Consider the following 22,696-nt stretch of genomic DNA (forward strand, 5'->3'; position numbering starts at 1 on the left):
GCTGTTCATTTGAGAAATACAGTGTTTCTCTTGAGACAGTTCAGACCTACTAGTTTCTTTAGCAAAAGATATAAATAGGAAGACCCTCAATCTAAGTTTAGGTTTTGTGCAAACATATATAAAATGCTTGAGCTATTCTCTGAAGCTCTAGCAATCTCTCCTCATAAAACTGCATCCAAAAAAATTACATTGTGTTTACACAGGCAAACAGAAGCAGAGGTTTGAACAAAATCTGGTGATTTTAATCAATATGGAGAGCCAGAAATTGGGTTATCTGAATAGTTGAGATCAAAATCTCACTCTTCCTTTAACAGTTTTGTATCTAATTTATTTATTTTAAACATTTTGCAGATGATTAGGGATAAAGATATGAGGAAAGAGAGCCTTGGCGATGTTTATTGAAAACTAATTTGTGTGGAGAAGATATATAAGGGCAGAAAATTTGGTAAATATTCACCAAGTTAAAGCATTTAGTCATGACTTTAAGAAAAGTAAGTCAAATCTACATACTATAAAGGAAAAAGTTGATAAGTATGTAAGAAAATTAAACCATGCAGTATTTTTACCAAGTCCAAATGTCATTTTCCCTACATGACTTAAGGTAATACTATTATTTCTTTTAAAACAAGTGGTTCCTTTGTCAGTAAATTCAATGAAATGAAAAGCAAGGCCAATGGAAGTATATGTTAGGTGCTGAGTATTTGAAAGGTTAAGATCTTTGTTGTTGAAGGTGAGAGTGATATTGTTTTAGGTAGTGTTGGGGGAAATGAGAAAGCTTAATGATCTTGTTCATTTAAAGGCTCAAGGGCACCTGGGCCCAGATATTCTAATAAATCACTTTGTTTACATAACACTATGCTGAATGCTGATTAAAGTGAGAGAGAATAAATAAACAATTACACAAACAACAACAACAACAAAATACTTCTTTCATACTTCTAACAGATTCTGAATATTCTGGGATTTCCTTATCTATAAATCTTCCCTCTTTGGGCAAACAGTCTAAACTACACTCTCAGACTTAACATTTATTCATTTTCAACCTTATTAATTATTTATAAATTCTTAACATTTATTCATTCATATTGATTCATTGGTTCATTCAACAGATACATTTGTGTGATGCCTACCAAATGTCACGATGATATTAGGTAATGAGAATACTCAGATTAGAACACAGAGACACAATTTCCACTATGAAGAGAGTTAACACTCTTTATTTACAAACTAATAATGTGACAATAAAAAGCAAAATAAAAATCAACTGTTACTTTGCAGTTACATCAGAGTTTTGATATTCTTGGTGAGGAATGAAAAAATAATGAGACTGGAGTCTTTGTATTTAAACTAGTGTTTATTAGTATTTACTAACATAGTTTTACTTGTATTTTGTTTTTTAACCAAGATTAAGGAAGACCATTATAAATATAAGAGATTGAGAATGTTGTAATGTTATTACCAGGTGTAACTTATTGTAAAGTGTGTCTTATCTGGAAGCTTTAAGTCAATTTCAGTGCTCCAGAGAGAGGGTCTTCCTTTTTACAATAGAAATTTGAAGAGAGTATTTTTTTCTGGGAAAAGGCAGGAGTATACATGCATTGCTTACAGCAGGTAGGCTTATATTAGGTCTTTTTTAGAACGAACTAAACTTGAATCTTTTTCCCCCCAAACACTGTCTAAATTAAATGTATACATTAATTTTTAATAATTTACTTCATTTTATCTCAAGACATTATTAGCACTTATGATTAATTTTTAAGCAACTGACAATCTCTAATGATCCATTTTCTAAATAGACTATCAAAAAAATCTCACAACAAACAAAGTATAAAAGCAACGACATTTCTGAAGTATAGGCTCCTCTTCAGCTCCAGTGTGTGTATAATACTCACTGATCTCATTTGGTACAGATTTGACTTGATATGGATTAGCTGTAGTTTAATCTGCTAAGATTCTGGTTCCCATATCTTGTATCATTCCCTTGATGAAGTTAAATAAGCTTAGAGAAACAGTGCTGCCACTGAGATTCTAAATTAAGTAGTTAGTAATCAATCAGAGGAAGAAGAAAAAGAAGAAGAAGCAGAAGAAGAAGGAGGAGAAGAAGAAAAAGAAGGGGAAGAAGAAGAAGGGGAAGAAGAAGTGAAAGAAGGGGAGAAGGAGGAGGAGGAGGAGAAGGAAGAGAAGAAAAAGAGAAGAAGGGGGAAAAGGGGAGGGGAAAGAGAAGGAAGGGGAGGAGGAAGAAGAGGAGAAGAAAAAGAAGACAGAGAAGAAAGAAATGTGTCTTTGATTTTAACTAAAAATTCTAGACCACTATAGGTCAAAGAGAGAGTTCCTGGAAATAGACTTGGATACCCCATTCCAGAAACACAGCAGGTGTCAGGATCCTGAGAGGAATGAATGAGGCCCCCTACTCCTCTGGGTAGGTCAAGCCCCAACTATAGAAAGATACTGGGTGACTCAGTCCCTTGCCAACCCTCTTGAAGCCTGGTTTCACCTTTGAACCTAGGAGTTCCACAAAATGAAGCATCAGTTTCTCATCTTGGATCACTACCTCTTTTATTCTCAAAGTGTTTCCATTAAGATTAATATCTGTTGTAAGGATATTTTATAATAATAAATATATTAAATCTGGCAAAAGAAAATCAGATTTTTATATATGATTAATACTAGTTATAAAAAGTATACGTTTTACTTAAAGTTTTATGTAAATTGCAATTAAATAAATTTTAAGCTCTCTATTATGTAACTACAAGTCAAAACTATAAAGAGGCTAAACAATTTAAAGATAAAATGTTTAAAACCTAATAATGTCATAATGCAAAACACTGAGAACATCAAACACTGGTGAGGATTTGGAGCAACGTTCCAAGGAACTCTCTCATTCATTGCTGGTGGGAATAGAAAATGGTACAGACACTTTGGAAGTCTGGCAGTTTTGTACAACACTAAACATACTCTTACCATGCCATCCAGCAATTGTAATTCTTGGTATTTATACAAATGAATTGAAAATGTATATCCACACAAAAACCTGCAAGTGAATACTTGTATCAGCTTTATTCACAACTGCCAAAACTTGAAAGCAACCAAGATATTCTTCAGTAGGTGGATGGTTAAACACACTGTGGTAATCCACACAACAGAACATTTATTTATGCAGTGCTAAAAAGAAATGAGTTGTCAAGCAATTAAAAGACAGAAGAATGTGAAATGCATCTTGTTAAGTAAAAGAAGCCAGTCTGAAAAGGCTATACATGGTATTATTCCAACTATATGATATTCCGGAAGAGGCAAAACTAAAAACTGTGAAAAGATCGGCAGTTGCCAGGGGTGGGGCAGGGGAGGGATAGAGCACAGAAAAATTTTAGGGCAGCGACAATACTCTATATAATGTTTAATGATGGATACATGTCATTCTACGTTTGTCCAAACCCACAGAATCTACAACAAGAGTAAACCCCAATATAAACTATGGACTTTAGGTGATTATGATGTGTCAGTGTAGGTTCACTGATTATAGCAAATGTACCCATCTAGCAGGGAATGCTGATACTGAGGGAGTGTGTGTGTTTGTGGGGAGGGGGTGTATGGGAAACTCTGTACTTTCTGCTCAATTTTTCTGTAAACCTAAAACTGTTCTTAAAGAAAAAATAAGGTTTAACAATTAAAAAAAGATGAATAATCCTCCAAAGTGTGTTTATAAAAAGATTTTGCTGTTTTGTGCATCACTTCAGAAAAAAAGAAATATTATCAGAGTAACTAAACCAATCATTCTTTGTAGTATAAAGGGATTTTTGTAGCAACTGATATAAATTTAAACAGGAAATATTGCAGAAAGGTAAAAAAATAAAGCAGAGGAAATGAAAGGCCCGCCCAGTAGAAACATTGTACTATAAATAGCAATGCTCAGATCACGAAAATCAGGGCTTTGACAAATCCACAGCTAGGTTGTCTATGTGAATAACTACTCTGTTTTGACAAATAACATAAATCATTTGAAAAGCTTATTCTGCTGCCACCAACTGTGGATTTTTTTCCCTGTCATTTAGAGTTGCTGACAGGAAAAAAATGTGGCTACTAACAGATTCATCATGCGGGAATGTTGAGCTTTGAGTACATTCTGATTTCTTTCTTTTTTTGCTTCAATATTTCAGATATTGATTATAAAAAGGGCCCCTACTCACCACCCCTTCCGATATGCATGTTGTTTATATGTGATATTGCAGCTCTTCCTAACTAGAAGTGAACTTGCTTTCTCTGATTTCTCTGGAATCAGAGCTGACTTTGTGACTTGATTTGGCCAATGGAATGCAGGGCTGTCACAGCGTGGCATTCTGAGTACAGGGCTCTGGAGGCCTTTCATGCTGCACTCTCTTGGAATCCTGCCCACTTACCTTGAGAATAAGTTGGACTGGCCGGCTGCCTGATGAGAGACCACCCTGAGCAGAGCTGACCCACCCCAGTGAGGCAGTCTTAGACCAGCCAGCCCCAAGCTGACTCACCCCTGATTACACCAAGGTCAGTCAAGTATGACCTAGATCTGCAGAACTTTCCACAGACTCATTATCATGAGACAGAAGAAAATGACTGTGGTTTTAAAACTCTTAAGTTATAAGTGTTTGGTTACACAGAGATAGCTAACTGGTAAAGAATCTTAAATGAACTGCTGACTCTGATGGTCTCAAATCCTTCATTTTTGTTTAACAAATATTTATGCAAATCCACCAAGTGCCTAGAACTCTGCAAGGCACTTGAGAGGAAATAAAAGTTGTGTGAGAATATGTCTTTTACTCCAATTAACATAATTCTTTGAGGAGAACAGTACTGTATGCCCTAGGTAATGCTTTGATATTTATGCAGACTTCAAATTTGCCTCATCCATGACAATGCCCTCATTGTGAATCTAGAGATGCCACCAAGACTTTCTGACTTCCAATGACCTTTAGAAATATGCATATCAGAGCAGTCTCTTCATGGAAGGCAAATCTTAGAAAACAATGTGTATATATTTTTGTATTGATTAAATTAAAATAATAGAATTAATTAAGAGATAAGTATAACTAAAGTCTCTTTTATAGATTTTTATCTTAAGTAAAAGTCTATTAAAATTACTTTGTGTTAAATATTAAAAAGTAAAGGTATCTACAGTTTATTTTATTATTGAAATATTTTAATATTTATGTTAATTGTTTGAATGTTAAGTACAATACCATTTTTTTTTCTGTCCTTGTTATTATTGCATCAAGAACTACAGTTCTCAGCAATAAGAGGATGCCCAGAAGATAAAGTAAGTCTTTTTTCTCAGGCAACTACTTTCTCACAACCACACTTACTAGATAAATCTCCCATGCCTGCCTATACTGATGCAAAGAGACCCACATTCCAAGACTCTGGATCATTCCACAACACCCTTGGTGGAACCACAGACCTTCCAACCACCCTAAAGGCAAAAGAGTTAGTCTTGCAAAATTCCAAACCTGCCCCACTGAGAAATATCCCTGGGAGAAACTGCTTACATTAAGTTGTATTATCTTTAAGCAGTGAGAGGAGGACAAGGGGAATATAACATTTTTGGGAAGGAAGGAGAAAAGTGGTCGTATGCCATAGAGGCTAGGCAACTGGGTCAGGAAGAAGAAATCCTCAGTTTATCTCTCCTTTCTACCCACTGCTGAGCAAACTAGAACTTCTCTAGTCATCAATGTGCCCACTTCCATGGGATTTTTATGAGAATTATAAGCAACAGAATTTAAAAGATTCTTAATATTCACAATTAGGAAAGAGCATAGAATATATGAACTCCTTTGAGGTAGATTTTTTAAGTTCTGTACCATCCATCACCCCAAATTACAAAATGTTACGTACAACACAGTAAAGTTTACACTAATTAAGCATAAACATATTCCAAGTGAAAATTTGTTTTATTTAAAGTTGAAACTCATGTGCACATCCTACACACACACAAACATATACATATACACATATCTTGCTATATAACCAATCAGGAACAGGCTTTTATTCCAAAGGTTTAAGGTTAATCAGACAAAGGAGATTTTTTTTTTTCTTCTTCTTATGTCCATTTTTTAAAGCAATACTACTAACTATTTCATTGACTTCTATAGGCATTGAAACAGTCTGGATCACTCCCCTTTACATCTTCACTATGTTACCATAAATCACATCATCAATGTAATTAGTGTAAGGGTAGGAAGTTTTAAGAAAATGCTTATTTTTTGATGTAACAGATGAAGGAGACAAGTAGGAAACATGAGCAGGAGAAAGTTAGTATGCACAGATTCGAAGTGATCTTAGGAAAAACTTGTACACTCTTGGAATTTAAATATATATAATATATAGAGATATTTCTTACGGCTGGTTACTGTGGTTATTTATAGACATACAAAACTTTTTTGCCTTCCAATTATTCAGAACTTCATTTTTCCTAATTCTTTTTGTCCTTAGAGTTGTATTAAACCGCACAGCAATCTATTATGAAAATAGTGTTAATTAAGTGAAGGACAGATAAATGAGCAGAAACCCGGTGTTTTGCCGAAAGTTTTATTTTCTTCTTAGGTTCGGAAGATTCGTTAACAAAAGGCACCACTCATCACACAAATAGACAATTTCAACTTAACTTTAATAGAAAATCATTAAAAAGGAAGCAAGAGAAATGAAAAGGGAAAGAAAAGTAAAAGCATGTACATCACCAAATTGGGCCGACACCTACCTCCAGACTTGAACGGCGCTGGGAAGTCCCTTGAACAGCAATCTGGAGTCCCAGTTGGGAAGGTCCTGGGCAGTGCGTCTACTCTGCGGGTGAGATTTCAAATTGCAGTTTAGGGGATATCCCGCAAACTGATATCCTCAGTTTAAGTGCAAATAGGCAGCTCTGGGTTTCTTCAACAATGCCGTTTATCTCATTGTGTGTATCATAAGAATTTCTAGACCCCCGGCAACTGGCCAGGTCCCCGAGGCTCAAGAAATTCCAGGATCCACTCCCTTCTTTATCGTAAGTGCCTCCGGACTAGCTAGCAGTAGCTCACAAGCAGGCACGTAGTCCGGGCAAGGTCACGAATCGGTTAGAGGCCTAACATCGTCCCTGAAGCCTGAACAAGACTACTTCCATTTCAATCCTCCTAACACCCGATTGTACAGAGTATATTAGACTTCTAGCATCTAACTGAGTGTTATTTGTAATTCCTTACAAATCTTGAGTCACCGTGGAATTGCAAAGAATTTCCCGAGTAGATTCTGGTCTATGTAAATGTAGGAATTCCCAGTCTAATCACTATAAGAAAAGTCTCTAAACCTTGGAAATGAGCCTTGGATTAGTCCTCTGAGAGAAGGGGACGTGGGCTATATAGTAGGTGTCCCAGAATAAACTATTCTTCAACAGTTTAGAAGAAATTATTACAGTCACTCATAAGACTCCGTAATAGTCAGAGACTCTAAGGCAAGAGTACAAAATTGTTGTTAATGTAGTCAACTATACGTAACTCTTTTCTAAAATGACTACTGTATAGCATGTAATTTCTTCAGGTGAAGGCATCTAATGGATTATGTGTTGTACATGGAAAGAGAATCATTCTGCCATTTTTAAGGTCTTAAGGAGAGTCTTTACACGGCAGGGGTGGGGAAAATTGACACATTCTATGCCTTTTAGTGTTTCTTCCCAATGTTTGCTATGTGCATCGGAATGTAAGCTTTGAGATTTAAAATGTGAGCTAAAGTTCATTTCACTGTGCAAATCAGGACATCAAGCAAGCCTAACAGAAAAGCCCAAGAGGTAAACAGAAAACTTGCCAGAACTTTTGCCATCAAATGTAATGGGAATTAAGGTTAAGTAATGATTTGACCTTCTCTAGGTCTGGGAAGTCAGAGAAGCCAAGGGGTAAAGAAAAATGTCCTGAAAACTTCCATACACTTGGTAGATTGTGAAAAGTAAAATAATGTGCTTAAAAATTCAATTTAAAATATCATATTAAAGCCTACTGTAAACTGCTGTAACAAAAAGACCCACAAAGGGTTGCTATTTCTTTCTCCTTTAATCATCCAGGCAGGTGTTCCTGGCTGGTGGGCAGTTCTCCTCCACACAGGGATCCACAGCTCCTGGTTATTCCCTTCTAGAACTCTGCTATCCATTAGGGTCTCGTCACCATCCACATCCTAAAGGCCAGGCTGTCATGCCCAGCAATTGGTGACAGGAGGGAGAAGAGTCATGAGGAGGCACAGGTACCCAGTTAGAGGTTCAAACATGAAAGCAGCACACGCTGTCTCTACTCTTATCCCATTAAGAACTCCAGTGACTACACGGACTGAAAGAGAGGCTGGAAAATGGCATTTTGCGCTTTGTCCGGGAAGAAGATTTTGATGGACAGTCATCTCTGCCATACACATCAACAAATGAAAATTGATGCTATCATGGCAAAATACGTTTCTAAAAAATGTTAATCCATTAAAAAGAAGCTAAAAAATTATGACCTCCTAACTAACAAAAACTTAAAAACAATTACTGTCATTTGACTGTCATCAAATATGCCTTTTGAGGGACAAGAGAAAAAAGCAGTAAGTGTTAGCATATCAATTTTATATACTAGGAAAATATTTATGAAAACAGCATCAATGTGAACTAGAAGAGATTAAGAACTCAATAGAGAAATAGGAGGGAGAAGATTCATGTCTTCACATCTCTTAGGTGTGCGCTTGAGTGAATGACCTCTCTGAACCTCAGATTTGTCTTCTGAAAAATGGAACGAGGGGCTTCCTTGGTGGCGCAGTGGTTGAGAATCTGCCTGCCAATGCAGGGGACACGGGTTCGAGCCCTGGTCTGGGAAGATCCCACATGCCACGGAGCGGCTGGGCCCGTAAGCCACAATCGCTGAGCCTGCGCGTCTGGAGCCTGTGCTCCGCAACAAGAGAGGCCGCGATAGTGAGGGACGCACTCACTGCGATGCAGAGTGGCCCCCGGGCTTCCCTGGTGGCGCAGTGGTTAAGAATCCACCTGCCAATGCAGGGGACACGGGTTAGAGCCCTGGTCCGGGAAGATCCCACATGCCGTGGAGCAACTAAGCCCGTGCTCCACAACTACTGAGCCTGCGCTCTAGAGTCCACGAGCCACAAGTACTGAAGCCCATGCACCTAGAGCCCGAGCTGCACAACGAAGAGTAGCCCCTGCTTGATGCAACTAGAGAAAGCCGCGCGCAGCAGCAAAGACCCAATGCAGCCAAAAATATAAAAAAAGAGTGGCCCCCACTTGCCGCAACTAGAGAAAGCCCTCGCACAGAAACGAAGACCCAACACAGCCAAAAATAAATAAATAAATAAATGATGAAAAACTTAAAAAAAAAAAAAAAAATGGAACGAAACACACCCAATCTAAATAGTTCCCAAATGGCTTCATTTGTCAAAATTAAAACAAACAAAAGTGTGTGAAAGCACTCTGTAATGTTAAAAAGCCACATAAACTCACATAAAGCATTGTATAAAACACTGATATTTTTAATAATTTTCTTTAAATTTCTAAAAAAAAGAGTTGAACTGCATATGTTAGTATTTATTGATTAAATGGTTTAAAATTTTAGCATAATGCTTTCAACAAATATTTGCTTCATATTTCATAATCAATAGCTCTATTTGTTCTGTTTTTAAGTTATTAAAGGAAAATAAAACATTGTTATTTGCTTTGTTATTTTTATTATATTTGTAGGTCCTTTGAAGGAAAAGAACATATTAAATTTCTACTCCTAACATTACAGCAATATTTTTAAAGCATTTTTGTTAGTGCCTCTCCACCAGTAAAAAATTTTAATTTTGCTTTATGTGTGTGGATATGCATATATATGTCTATATAAACATATTTATATGTAGTATGATTATACATCAGTATATTCTATATATATATATAATAAAAATTTAATAATACATTTAAAACAGATGAGATAAAAATTAAAGGAAAATTTTAAATTTTCTTTTATTTATTAGAGATAGAGAAAATTTGTTTTGTTCTCACTAACATATGGTTAAAAGTTTGGTTATTATATAATAGGAGGATTATTGTTAATATATTATATATAATATTATTAATACTCTATTGCATGTATTATTAATATATTAATAATAATAGTGGCAATTCTGTTATTGATTTTTATTTCTCCCTAAAAAATTGGCTTAGCAATTAAGGATACAGATATTCAAAAGTCTGGTTCTAAATTGATTTAGTTTTATATAATTGTTAGTGGATGTGAAAATTTAAAATGTTACCTCGTAAAGTTAGAGTATTTATTACATATATGCTGACACACACACAAACACATACACACTTAGGGGATGGTTCATTGTTATAGCAGTGGATATAAATTCATATTTCAATAAGATGATAATATTAATTTGTAACTAATTTATTATCCTGTCCCATTAAGTCATTACTGTCTTTCTCTCATAATGCTGCTTCAAAAGATCTACTAGTAATCGGAGAAAAGGTAGTTCTGCCATTTTCTTACTGTTCACTTCTTTTATGTTAGTGTTATCTTTGAACTATGATTTCTACTGGGGAATATTTTAAAAACTTGTTCATTTGGGAAGAATATTTAAGTTTTAACTAAGTACTTAAATAGGCAAAGAGAAATTGTAGTTTGTGGCATTACTTTGAAATGAAAAGTGAAAGCAACTCTGTGGAACCCTGTGATGTTTAGGATATCACGGGAGTCCTCAGACTTGTTGAGTATCCCAACCAACACCTCACTACTGTGCGTGGGATGTGGTAAGTTCTTGTGTCCTACAGTCAGAAGCTTAACCCTTTCTTTAGTTTTTAAATAAAAATATAATTAGAAGTGCTATAGGTTTCTTCCTACACCTCAGTTGATAATCTTACACATACTTGAGTTGCCTCACATTGTTACCATTACTTTTAACTTTCTCAAAAGGACACTCAGATATCTTAGTATAAATCTGAATCACACATTGTGGTAAAGAAAGGAAAATTTTTATTAACTCTCAAGTATTGCATGTAATAGAAAATCCATAAATTCAAGGTAAGTCTGTTTTTATATGCATTGTAAAAGTACATGACTACTTAAACCCTGGATTTATTATGTTTGTTGAAAAATAGCCAACCTTGTCAGAGAAACTTTTAACATTTTCTGAAAGATTCTAGAAAGAAATGAAAACTACTAAACAGGCAATTTTATTGTAAAGTTTTGTGCTTGCCTGGGGAAAGGAAAGAAATGGAAGGAAAGTATATGCATATTGAAATGTCTGAATTGCATGAAAACTTTTGATCTCTTCCTTGCCAAAACAATCAGGATTCAGGATTACATTATGTATGAATACCTGGAATATAGGCATTCACTCATTTGACTGTATTTCTATAAATCTGCAATCACAAATTTCTAAATGATACAAGTTTTCTATATCATATTTGTAGGAAATCCAAGCCAGGATATTTTATGCTTTATTTTGGGGGAGAAAAATAGCTAGAAATATCTTGCTAAAAGAGCTAACTGTGCATGCTGTTTTTAAAGAAACTTCATAGAGTATCCTGAAATCTGTTTAAATATATGGAATTTATATATACAGATATGCATGTCCTTTTTTTCTTCAAGAAAATCATTAACTTTAAAAAATTAAAACTTTAATCAATTTTTTTTCCTCAAGGTAACTAAAAGAAGTGTGTAAATTTATTTCTTGCCCCAATGCTACATTGCTCAAGATTTCCCACTGGTAGATCATGTTTAAGGTGCAAAAATAATTCCTGCTGAAGTGTATCATGAAAAGTTTAAAGTAAAAAAGAAAATAGAGCCATCAAGCTAACACTAAATAATCCCTCTCTTTCTTATTGTCTTGATTAAAAATTCATAGGTATTTCCTCTTCTGACTGAAATGTTAAAATAAAAAGTAATCTTTTTGAAATTGCTAAAATGTGTTATAACATCATGGGAGATGGAGGAACCACTCTTCAGAATCTATCTTGAACACACTGCTAAATGTTTTGTATATGCATCTAATTTAATACTTCTAGCAACCATAGGAGTAAGACCATATTAGTTCCATTTTATCAAAAGGAAGATCACGTTCAGAAAGATTTAGTCGTTATGCCAACATCAGAGAACTTGAAACTTGCAGGTGAAATATCGAAGACTTAGAAATATCTTACCACATAGTGCCCATTCATTGCAATGATGGAGCAAGACGGTAATTATTTGGTCTCAGTGCAAAAGCATTAAGATGGTATTTTGTTCAGCTAGTCCAGGGTTTCTCAACCTCAGAGCCACTGACATTTTGGGCCTGGTAATTCTTTATTGCAAGCCCCTGTCCTGTGCATTGCAGTACGTTTACAGCATCCCTGGCTTCTTTCACTATATACCCATAGCACACCTCGACCAACCCAATTCTAACAAACAAAATTTTCTCTTGACATTGTGAAATGTTCCTTGTGGCACCAACTGCCCCTGGTTGAGACCCACCGAACAGTAGAATAGCATAAGAGTCAGGGCATTTCACCCTGCCCATGTTCTTTCTACTATGTGTGTACACACACACGCAGACTAAAAAGAAAAAAAAATCAAAGAGAAAAACAATGTACTGGTCAACAACATGATTAAAAAAAAACAAAAAAAGTAGTACATGAATCCATCTGCATACTTATGAAATAGTCACAGTACAACTTGCTCTGGGAGAGTGAACAGAAATATCAGAAGAGAAAATAAAAGAAAAATAAACTTCTAACATTAACTCCTAAAGAGATCTATTGTTGCCACATTCAATTTAGCTTTTAAATCTCAAAATGTCCAATAATTATATAGGGAGAAAATACAATATTGAGGTACATGTAAAGGGGTGATGAACTGTAAACCCTCAGATGCCAGGCTGCTGAAGCTAGAATGAACTAAGGATTACTAAATTCCTTAAATAATTCATCCAAGGTAAATCTAAGCAAAATCATTTTGCATCTCACCTTAAGGGTAAATTAATAAATAATAAATGTTCTGCAATACTCAAAATTTCTCAAAGTACTTAATCTGAAAGACTGACTAATTTTGAACCCCATTTGGTGACCTGCTACTTCCTCAGGAAAGTTCAAGATTCTGACATCCAATTACTCCTCAGCCACAGCAGATGCTTTCCCCATAGCTTACTTAAGAAGAAAAATCTCTAGTGTGATTCAAGGGCAAAAAAGAGTTCTCAAGGTCTCACAATAAGACCATTAGAGTAGAATATAAAACTTTTAAACAGAAGTGTAAATGGAAGTCAAAAGTTCACTTTCTATGTGGGCTTATTTCTCTTTCCCTCAGTGTGAGGGAAAATGAGCAAGACCAGGAAAGTTTTTAAGTGAAGCACTGCTTTCAGTATCTTTTAGGAAAACAGGACAAAGGAATCATGAAATTCCCATGAGGTCCAGACCACATACCACCTAGATCTTTATTGCTGATTCACAGATTCATGAAGACTACATGCTCCAAAATGTCACTTTTGTGATAGGTAATTCTTATGTTGGCTCTCACTTTTGAAAACCGAGACAAAACAAATGTTTGTGGAAAATGGATCTATTCTTCAGGCCACAGGAAGAACTCAGCAGCTAAATGAGGCAGGAGATGAGATAACATCATTTTCTACAGGGAATTAAAAATTTTTTATTGCTCTGTGTATTTATTCATGTCTTCTCTTATTTATCTTCCCCTTCCTATGTCATTTATCTCACACATACTCTCTTTCATCTAACTAGTCAAACTATGGAGTTGAAGGGATTTTTGTTACAAACAGAACGTGCTCCTTTTTTTTTTTCTCCTGCATTCTATCTCCCTATAGAATTTCCATTTGCCCTCCACGGCCACCTGGATCAAAGTTTTCCCATCAGCGCTGAGTAATGCAGTCTTCCTTTGGTGACTTAAACATTTTCTGTGGAAATTTTATCTTAAATAATGGCCTCTCAGTTCCTTCATCTCCTGACTTTCTTGGCCATTCCACCTGAGACAGCTACAATCATGGTATAACTACTCCTCCAAGATCACTGTCTCATGCTTTCTGCTCCCTGACTACAGCCATGAATATTCAAGACCCACTGTTCTCCTAAGAACCTCTGGTCCACTAAACCCTGTCATCACTCATCCCTTCAATTCAGTCCTTTGATTATTCCACCATTAACTTAGATCCTACGATTCATAAATGCAGTAACATGCCTGCAAATCAAAATGAACTAGTGCTTATCAAACGATCTGTTATAAAAGACATTGCAGTTGTTGATGATGAGGAGGATGATTGCGTTGTTCATAATCCACTGTGGGACGATACTTTTATAAAATAAAATAAAAATAAATTATTAAAAATGAAACTTAAAAATCCCCAAAGACATTCAAGATGCAAACCATTAATTTATTATTAGTTTCCACAGATAAAATATTATCAAGTTTCAATAACATTTTATAAACATTTACTCCCATGATCTGTATTTTTCTTGCCATAGACTGGTAATAAACAGATTGTGAGCAAATGCATTTGTGGACCCAATGTTTGAATAGCACCGCGTTAACCTCTCTACCCTCTATATCTTTTCTTTGCACTCATCTGGCAAACTTTAATATAATCATATAACAACTCTATCCTATAATTTGTGTTACAGAAATATATTAATAACTGAGACCTGATCTATGCATTTGTTCTATGCACTTATTTACATAAGTCCCAAATATTCATATAAATAACAAATAATATCTTCTGTAACAGGAAGTCAAAACTAAAGAATTTGAAGGAATGTAGCAAACTCTTATTTTGGCTGGGAGTTGGAGAGAAAGAGTTGATAGCCTCATTTTGGTTTCAGAACAAACTATTTTTTTCTTATATTAATACAAGATAGCCTGGATTCCAATGTAATGAAAGTGATACCGTAATTCAATTAACATGTGACTCTTGGTCTCTTTTCATTATTAGTAAAAATCTGTAGGAAACAATTATAATGATATTATAGAGTATAAAATTATATATTACATTTTATAATAAGATTTTATCACCTCTAAAAGTACAATTAGTAGAAGTGTTTTTAAAAATATTACTACTAGAAATAAAATATGTTAATACTCCAAACCCCAACATTAACCTTCATAGATATAGCAATGTATATATATAAAACTTGACAGTATCAATAAGAACCTTGTGAAAGACTATAAATACCTCTCCAAAAATACGTATATATATATATATATATATATATATGTATATATATATATTGACCACTATATTATATGTATATATATGGAAAGGTAAAACTTAATAAAAGATAAAGGATTTAAAATTTATTTGTAACATATTAATATTTTACTTAATAAAAAATCACAATATAATTATAAAAAACTAGAAAATTAGGATTTAATTGATGTTCATCAGAAAATGCAAATCAAACTTTAATACCTTTTATCAGCTATTTATTTTTATTTCTTATACTTACTTACAAAAACTAATTTTAGTTGAGGATTTAAAAACAAAAAGAGCAAGTGTCTTGTACAGCATAACAATATAGGAGAAAAAAATCTCTTTTATGCTTCTCATGGTTGGTATTTTTCCTGAAAACACAAACACTAATCTGACATAGTCCAAAGAGTGAGAAAGTATTTTCTTACAACTTTTTAAAATCCTTTTTCTGCTCTCAAAGATGTGAATTTTTGTTTTCTGAGCCAGCCAGTACTACTTCCACAACATTCCTACTGGTTGTGTACAAATTGGAGAGCTCTGAAAAAATGGCCTGTGCAGAATGAAACCAATGTCCTTGGCGAGCCATTCCCATAAGCCAGGACAAGGCTTTATCTCTGACCCCTCTGTTCGCCCCAGGGAAGGCTGATACTCATCTGAGTTGATTCTCTCAGGCAGAGATTAAAAGTGGAGTCAGCTTCCACCTCTGACATCACAGAGCCAGGCCACAGCAAGAACGTGCAAGCATTGCATTTCCAGATACTTGATCTCAAGGCAGGTGTTAGGCACTTGAAGCAAAGTTTGTCCTTATTAAAGGGGGTTCATTTTCCCTACTTTACTGTTGGAAACAAAAAACGTCTCGTTTTGACATGTTGTACTGACTTTTCATAAAGCCTATCATACATCTCATACTTGAGTCCATTTGACTAAAAGTAAAGTCATGTACTTCCTCCTTCTTTTTCGACATTGTCTTAACAGGCTCTGTCAATAGACAACACAGCAATGGTACTACAAAATCCTTCCAAATCTTCTAAATCCTGGAAAGTTACCTTTCAATAAAATGTATGGGCTGTCTCAGTTTTACTTCATTCTTTATCCTCTGATGATTGTTTTTTATAACATATATTGGAATTACCTATTAACAGGGTTACTATTTTCCAAAAGAGCCCATGCACTTACGATATCTACATTGTGATTGATTAGGGATCATGAACCTGGGAGCCTCCACTGAGCAGAAAAATCTTCCAGAACACCCTGTTACTCAGCCTTGATTTTGAACCCAATCCTGGATACAACAATACGGTCTGCAGTTTAACTACACTGTCTCTATTTTCTATTTCATATTCTGTAGATTTTGAAAGAGATGTTCCACATATATAGCATCTTATGTAAAAAAGAATTTTCCTCACTTGCAATCTCTGGATGAATTAAAAAATATATATATTGATAAATGCTTCTGCTTATAGTCATTATTATAGTAAAATATACCAGTCTCTTCATTCTAACTGATGGAGATGGGCAATCCTCTTAGCTGACAAGGACTTCTGCAGTTACAACCTTGCATAACCATTCCTGCATATTGCAGAGTAAGTATTCAGATTACATGGATCTATTAGGTCCCATATATACACTGCCCTATAAGATATGACCCAAGGTAGGAAGGAAAGGACACACCCAGAGAGGGAACACAGCCTCATTTTTAGATTTAAGTGTCAAGTTGGTTAGTTTTCCCTGTAAGAGGCTTAAAAGCCTTCCAGCTCATATAGCCATCTCAGAGTGACAAAAACTATATTGTATCTCATAAGGCAACTTTGTCAACTGAGACTAAATTAAACATGCAACATCCCTGCGAATGCTATTCCCCTAAGCAGGCTCTAAATTTTCAATTGGCATTTTTGCACCAGTTAGCATTTCCAAAAGTGGTGTGAAGCTCAGGGAAACACCAGGTAAAATTGGCTCATAAAACTGGTGATCAGAGCAGAGTTGGGAAGAGAATTCAGGGGGCTCCTGGGGAGAAGAAAGCTACCATTTATTCAGCCCCTACTATGGTACCAGTAACTTCACAAATTATTCTCTCTTTCAAGCCTTAGAACCAGACTTTTTGATCAGATGTTTCTATATTTACAGAGTCATTCATCCAAAAACTTATTTTTGTAAGCCTTTGCTGTATGACTCATTATGAGTTGACAGCTTTCATGCAACGATGAAAAAGGTAACTTGCCCTCAAGATGTTTACAGAAAAAAGGAAGAGAGACATCTCAGACTAGTACCACTTGTAAACTATCAACCTATCCATAAATTGAGTACAGATGTTGAGATTAAGCAAGAAGAAACTTTTATATCGCAATGATATCGAAAAGCCTAATCACTTTTGAGGTCATTCTGCTACTTCTGATTGTTCATTCTTATTCTATTTCACAAAAGGTTTGTTCCATGATAGGCTGGGATTTAAATAAAATAACAATTACTTCTCCACATTATTTTGAGAAACATTAACCTAATACAGCTATGGGTAGAAGAAAAACTAGTCAGCAGGAGAGAACAGCTTAGATTATTCTTAAAGCATTAAGAACCCGTGTCCTCTTCAAAGAGGCAGGTAATAAAAGGAAGGCAAGAGTAGTTCAGACTGAGAAATCACCATGTCAAAATGAGATCAAAACCCAAAGTTTAATCTCTTTTCCAAATCTGAGAGTTTGTAAACACTTGAGTCAAGATTCAAACCCACCTTTAACCATAAAGTTTCTGCTTGTTCCACTTATATCAAAGTACCATACTGAAATTAGTGATTGATGGATAAACACCATTTTCCCATCTTTCAGTGAGCCTAGAGTCAGTCCTGACCACTTTGATTCTCCAGGACATATTTTACTAGTCTTGCTGTTTCTGTTGGGAGCAGAATACAGACTGAAACAAAAAGAGATGAGCAAAAACAACCCCCCACCTCCAGAGGGAGGAACAAAAGAGATTTACAACTGTTGAACTTCCCCTGAGAGCTGCCGGGCAGTAAAGGCAGTTTCTGACCCAAGAAGGATGTCCTAGATGGTTGCGCCTACCTTCAATTTTCCTGTTGCTCACGATACTTTTTACCATTTGAAGTACATAAAAAAGCAGAGAAACGTTTCAGTTAATATTGTATATTTTATACATGCAGTACTAAAATCTTTGGTGTTCCAAAATGTTAATTTTTAAGGTTGTTTTATATCTCATGAAATAATAAATGTTTTAAGAGAAAGTTTCATTATCTTTTGCTTAGCTTGTGCAAATTATTTTTTGGATTTATCCTGTACATTTCAGAGATGCATCCAAGCATTTCTTTCTATGGAGAGGCAGTATGTCATTGTCGAGCTGCACCCCACACTCCTGCAGTCCTTGCAACTGCTCAGCTGTGAGATGGAAGAAAGAACCCAGAATCAGTGACAGAATCATCAGCGATTTATTGGATGGGGAATTTACAAGTCAGAGGCAGAGGTCCCGGAGCAACACCCCACCGTGTACAGCTGATAGCAGGCAGGACACAGGGGAGGGGGAGGTCATCAGTTATAGGGGGCATGATGTCAGAAGGGCTCCTTGGGGCACTGTTGAAACACTCCCTCCCCTATAACTCTTTGGATTAGCAATTGTTGCTGTTTCCTATGATGACCCAACATACTGGAGCCCTTCTGGTCTCAAGACTAGAACAGTCATTAGCTGGGGGGTCCAGAGATCATGCTTACATAAGGTAAGGGTGAGGCAGAGCTGGGTAGGGCAGGGGATGTACAGAGAGCAAGAGAGCAGCCATCTTATGGGGTCTGACCATACAGTCATTCAAGTATAAAATTCAGAAACTTCTAGTAAAAAAAATTCAACTCAATCACTGATTTCACCTGATCACTCTTTCTATTAGCAGAGTCATTATGATAACCCCATCTAGTGGTGTATAATTAGTTCTGACTCCTGCAAGGCATTAAGTCATCATTAACCAAGTAAAGAGATATTTTACATGTGTAATTTCAGCCCCTGAATCTACATAAAGAGATGATTTTATTCATTCTTATGTAAGAGACTTCTTGTGGAGAAGCAGAGTGAGGTCAACCAGGGAAAAATCTAGGTCTGGCATCAGGAACATAGCACAGGACTGGGTATTGAGAGGAAGAAGCAGAAACCACAGCTCTAACTAAGTCATGGTAAGAAGTGTGCCAGGGCTGCCAGTGCCCATGGAAGTTAAGACTCAGGATCAGGGTAGGGACTTGGGTGAACTGGGAGTGATCACGGAACGTGAGCAGGATAGATGGGTTTTGATGCGATGCCGCTTCTTGCGATGTGGTTGGTGGAAGGGCCTGGCTAATGCTGGAAGTTCAGAAGTTGTTAGCTGAATTCTGCAGACTCTGAGAGGGCCAGCTATCCTGCCACCAACCACTGTGTATGGGCTTTCTGTAGAGAATCATCTAGGATAGTGGTTCTCAAACTTGAGCAGGAGTCAGAAAGTATAGGTCTGCTTTTTTTTTCTTTTAGTATGCCACAAGGCCTGTGGGATCTTAGTTCCCCAACCAGGGATTGAACCCTGGCCCTTGGCAGTGAGAGCGTGGAGTCCTAACCACTGGACCACCAAGGAATTCCCTAGGTCTGCTTCTTAAAAATGTAGCTTCCCGGGTTCAACCTTAAAGATTCTGATCCAGTCTGAAGTGACCTAGGAATGTGTATTTTAGAAAGCTTCCAAGATAATTCTAATGGAGATTTCTGATTAGAAAGTATGGTTTAGGGAGTTCCCTGGTGGTCTAGTGGTTAGGATTTCAGGCTTTCACTACCGTGGCTTGGGTTTAATCCCTGGTCAGGGAACTGAGATCCCGCAAGCCTCATGGTGTGGCTGAAAAAAAAAAAAAAAAAAAGAGAGAAAGTGTGGTTTAGGAGGTAAAACATGAGTTAAAAGAATCTACAAAGGCTATCTCCAGCCTGGAGATATGTATTCTAATATACTTCTTGAGGGCAATAGACAGAACTTACTATTACCACCCCTCCCATTCAGGTTATAAAATTAGAGATACATATAATCACCACATTATGATACCTCCAGTTTTCAGAGGCTTTTAAGAAATTGCTAAAAATTCTTTAAAATTTTTCAATTCAAGTCACTGTAACAAAAAAGTGTAAGACAGAGAGTCAGAGAAAGGAAATTTGATTTTTAAGTGAAAAAAAGTACAAATCCCATTTATGATTCTTAGTGAATGTATCACAATTTGCATGCTATTTACACATCAGATTCTTTAGAGGTAAAATAGAAATATTGTACCCGTTGAAAATAATTAATGTGAGAATTAAATTGGTAGCATATGCATAAGCTTCTAGTTCTATACATGGCACATAGAAGAACCCCAACAGTTTTAATGGAATAATGAATGAATGAAAAAAAAATACTTGGGCAGGAGAAATGTCTTTTATGGAAGTAAATGGAAGGTTGACGAATTTAGTGTGTTAGCTTCCAAATTAGTGGCAAACATAATGGACAATTCTTCCCAATTATTTTTGATCACCAATTTTTTTTGCTTTTTTCCACTTGTATTTTTACCCCACAGAATTGCCAGTGTGATTGCTCTGTATTTTATCCTGCTTTGCCTTGATATCCTACATACCCTTGGTGTAAATCTTTAAATATACAATATAAATATTAGCAAAGCCTACAACCTTTGGATCCAATGCTATTTAATTACTTCTTACTTTACATGTCTTGGATTTTGAATATCTTTCCATCTTCTTCAATACTTTTGTGAATTTCTAAAGTATGGACTGCAAGTAGTCCCCGTGAAGTTCCCAGGTACTGGGGCTGTCTTCCATGTTAACCCGTTACTTGGCTTCACTTACAGGCATCACTGTCTCATCTTGGTTTCATCAGGATCGAGGCAGAACTGGCATTTTCCTCGTCACATTCCATTAATTTTCCAGCACACACTACAGCTACCATGACGTTCATTTTCTGCAGAGTTGCTACTGAGATGTAAAACCATGCACAGTTGAAGGGCATTGCTCTCCAAATGGGACAAAGATGAATAAGGCAGGCAAAGAAACAAGCGTAGGAAATGTGACTTTTCAATCTGTAACATGCACTACAAGCTATGGAGACCCCGAGTTTTTTCCAGAAGTAGAAGAAACACTATGACTTAGTGGTGGATGACAATTTTCTATTTATAAGTAATTTTACATACATGATTCAATATTCATAGCAACACTCTGACATAGGTAGTCATTTAATGTTCGCTTGAGAAATATGGAAAATCCAGGCTCAGAAATGCTATGTAAATTGTCCAAAGTCACATAGCTAGTGAACTGCTAGTGTGAAATCTCAAGATTACAACATGCCTCTTAACAGCAGGGTCCCAAAAGAAATAAATAAGTAAAGAGAAGGAAACGTCAGTTGGGTCTGCAGTCACAAACTACCTAATCAAAGCTTGGTTGAAGGAAAATAATAAGTTGAAAATTTAATATTAACAAAATGGCACTTCCCTTTTGGCTATCGATTTTTTAAAAATATAGTTGATTTACAGTATTACTTTTAGGTGTACAGCATAGTGATTCAATGTTTTTTAGATTATACTTTTAAATTTATTAGAAAATATTGGCTATATAAGCTAATATATCATAGCAGCTTATTTAATTTATATACAGTAGATAGTATCTCTTAATCCCCTACTTCTGTGTTGCCCTTCCCTCCTTCCCTCTCCCCACTGGTAACCACTAGTTTGTTTTCTATGTCTGTAAGTCTGTTTCTGCTTTGTTATATTCATTCATTTTATTTTTTTAGATTCCACATATAAGTGATAACATACAGTATTTGTCTTTCTCTGTTTGTCTTATTTCATTAAGCATAATACCATTCATGTCCAACCATGTTGTTGCAAATGGCAACATTTTATAAGGCCTTTTATTAGGCTGAGTAATATTCCATTATATGTATAAAATAAAATAAAATACTTCTTAAGGGCAAAAATGGGAAGGCGGAATTTACTATTACCACACCCCCATTCAGATTATAAAATAGAGATACATGTAATCACCACATTATGATACCTCCAATTTACAGAGGCTTTTAAGAAATTGCTAAAAATTCTTTATATATATATATATATATATATATATATATATATATATATATATATATATATGTCACATCTATTTTATCTATTCATCTGTTGATGGACATAGTTTGCTTCTATATCTTGGCTATTGTAAATAATGCTGCTATGAACATTGGTTGCATGTATCTTTTGGAATTAGTGTTTTTGTATTCTTTGGTTGGCTATCAATTCTTGAATTCACAGTTACTTCAGATAATAGTTATAGGCACTCTCTGGCCTTGAAATCAATACCATTAAAATACCATGATATCAAACCTCTAATCTTTAATAAAATCTGTATACTTAGCTCTCAATCATGTCACTGCACTAAGTTAATGGTGATATTAAAAAATAATGGGTACTAAGTATGTGTTTGGATTTGGTAGGTGTCTTAGTTTCGAGTGTTCTACTCTGCTCTTTAGGAGGATTTTTCCTTC

Source organism: Balaenoptera physalus (assembly GCF_965194825.1).
Source record: "Balaenoptera physalus genome assembly, chromosome: 4".
NCBI classification, from domain to species: domain Eukaryota; kingdom Metazoa; phylum Chordata; class Mammalia; order Artiodactyla; family Balaenopteridae; genus Balaenoptera; species Balaenoptera physalus.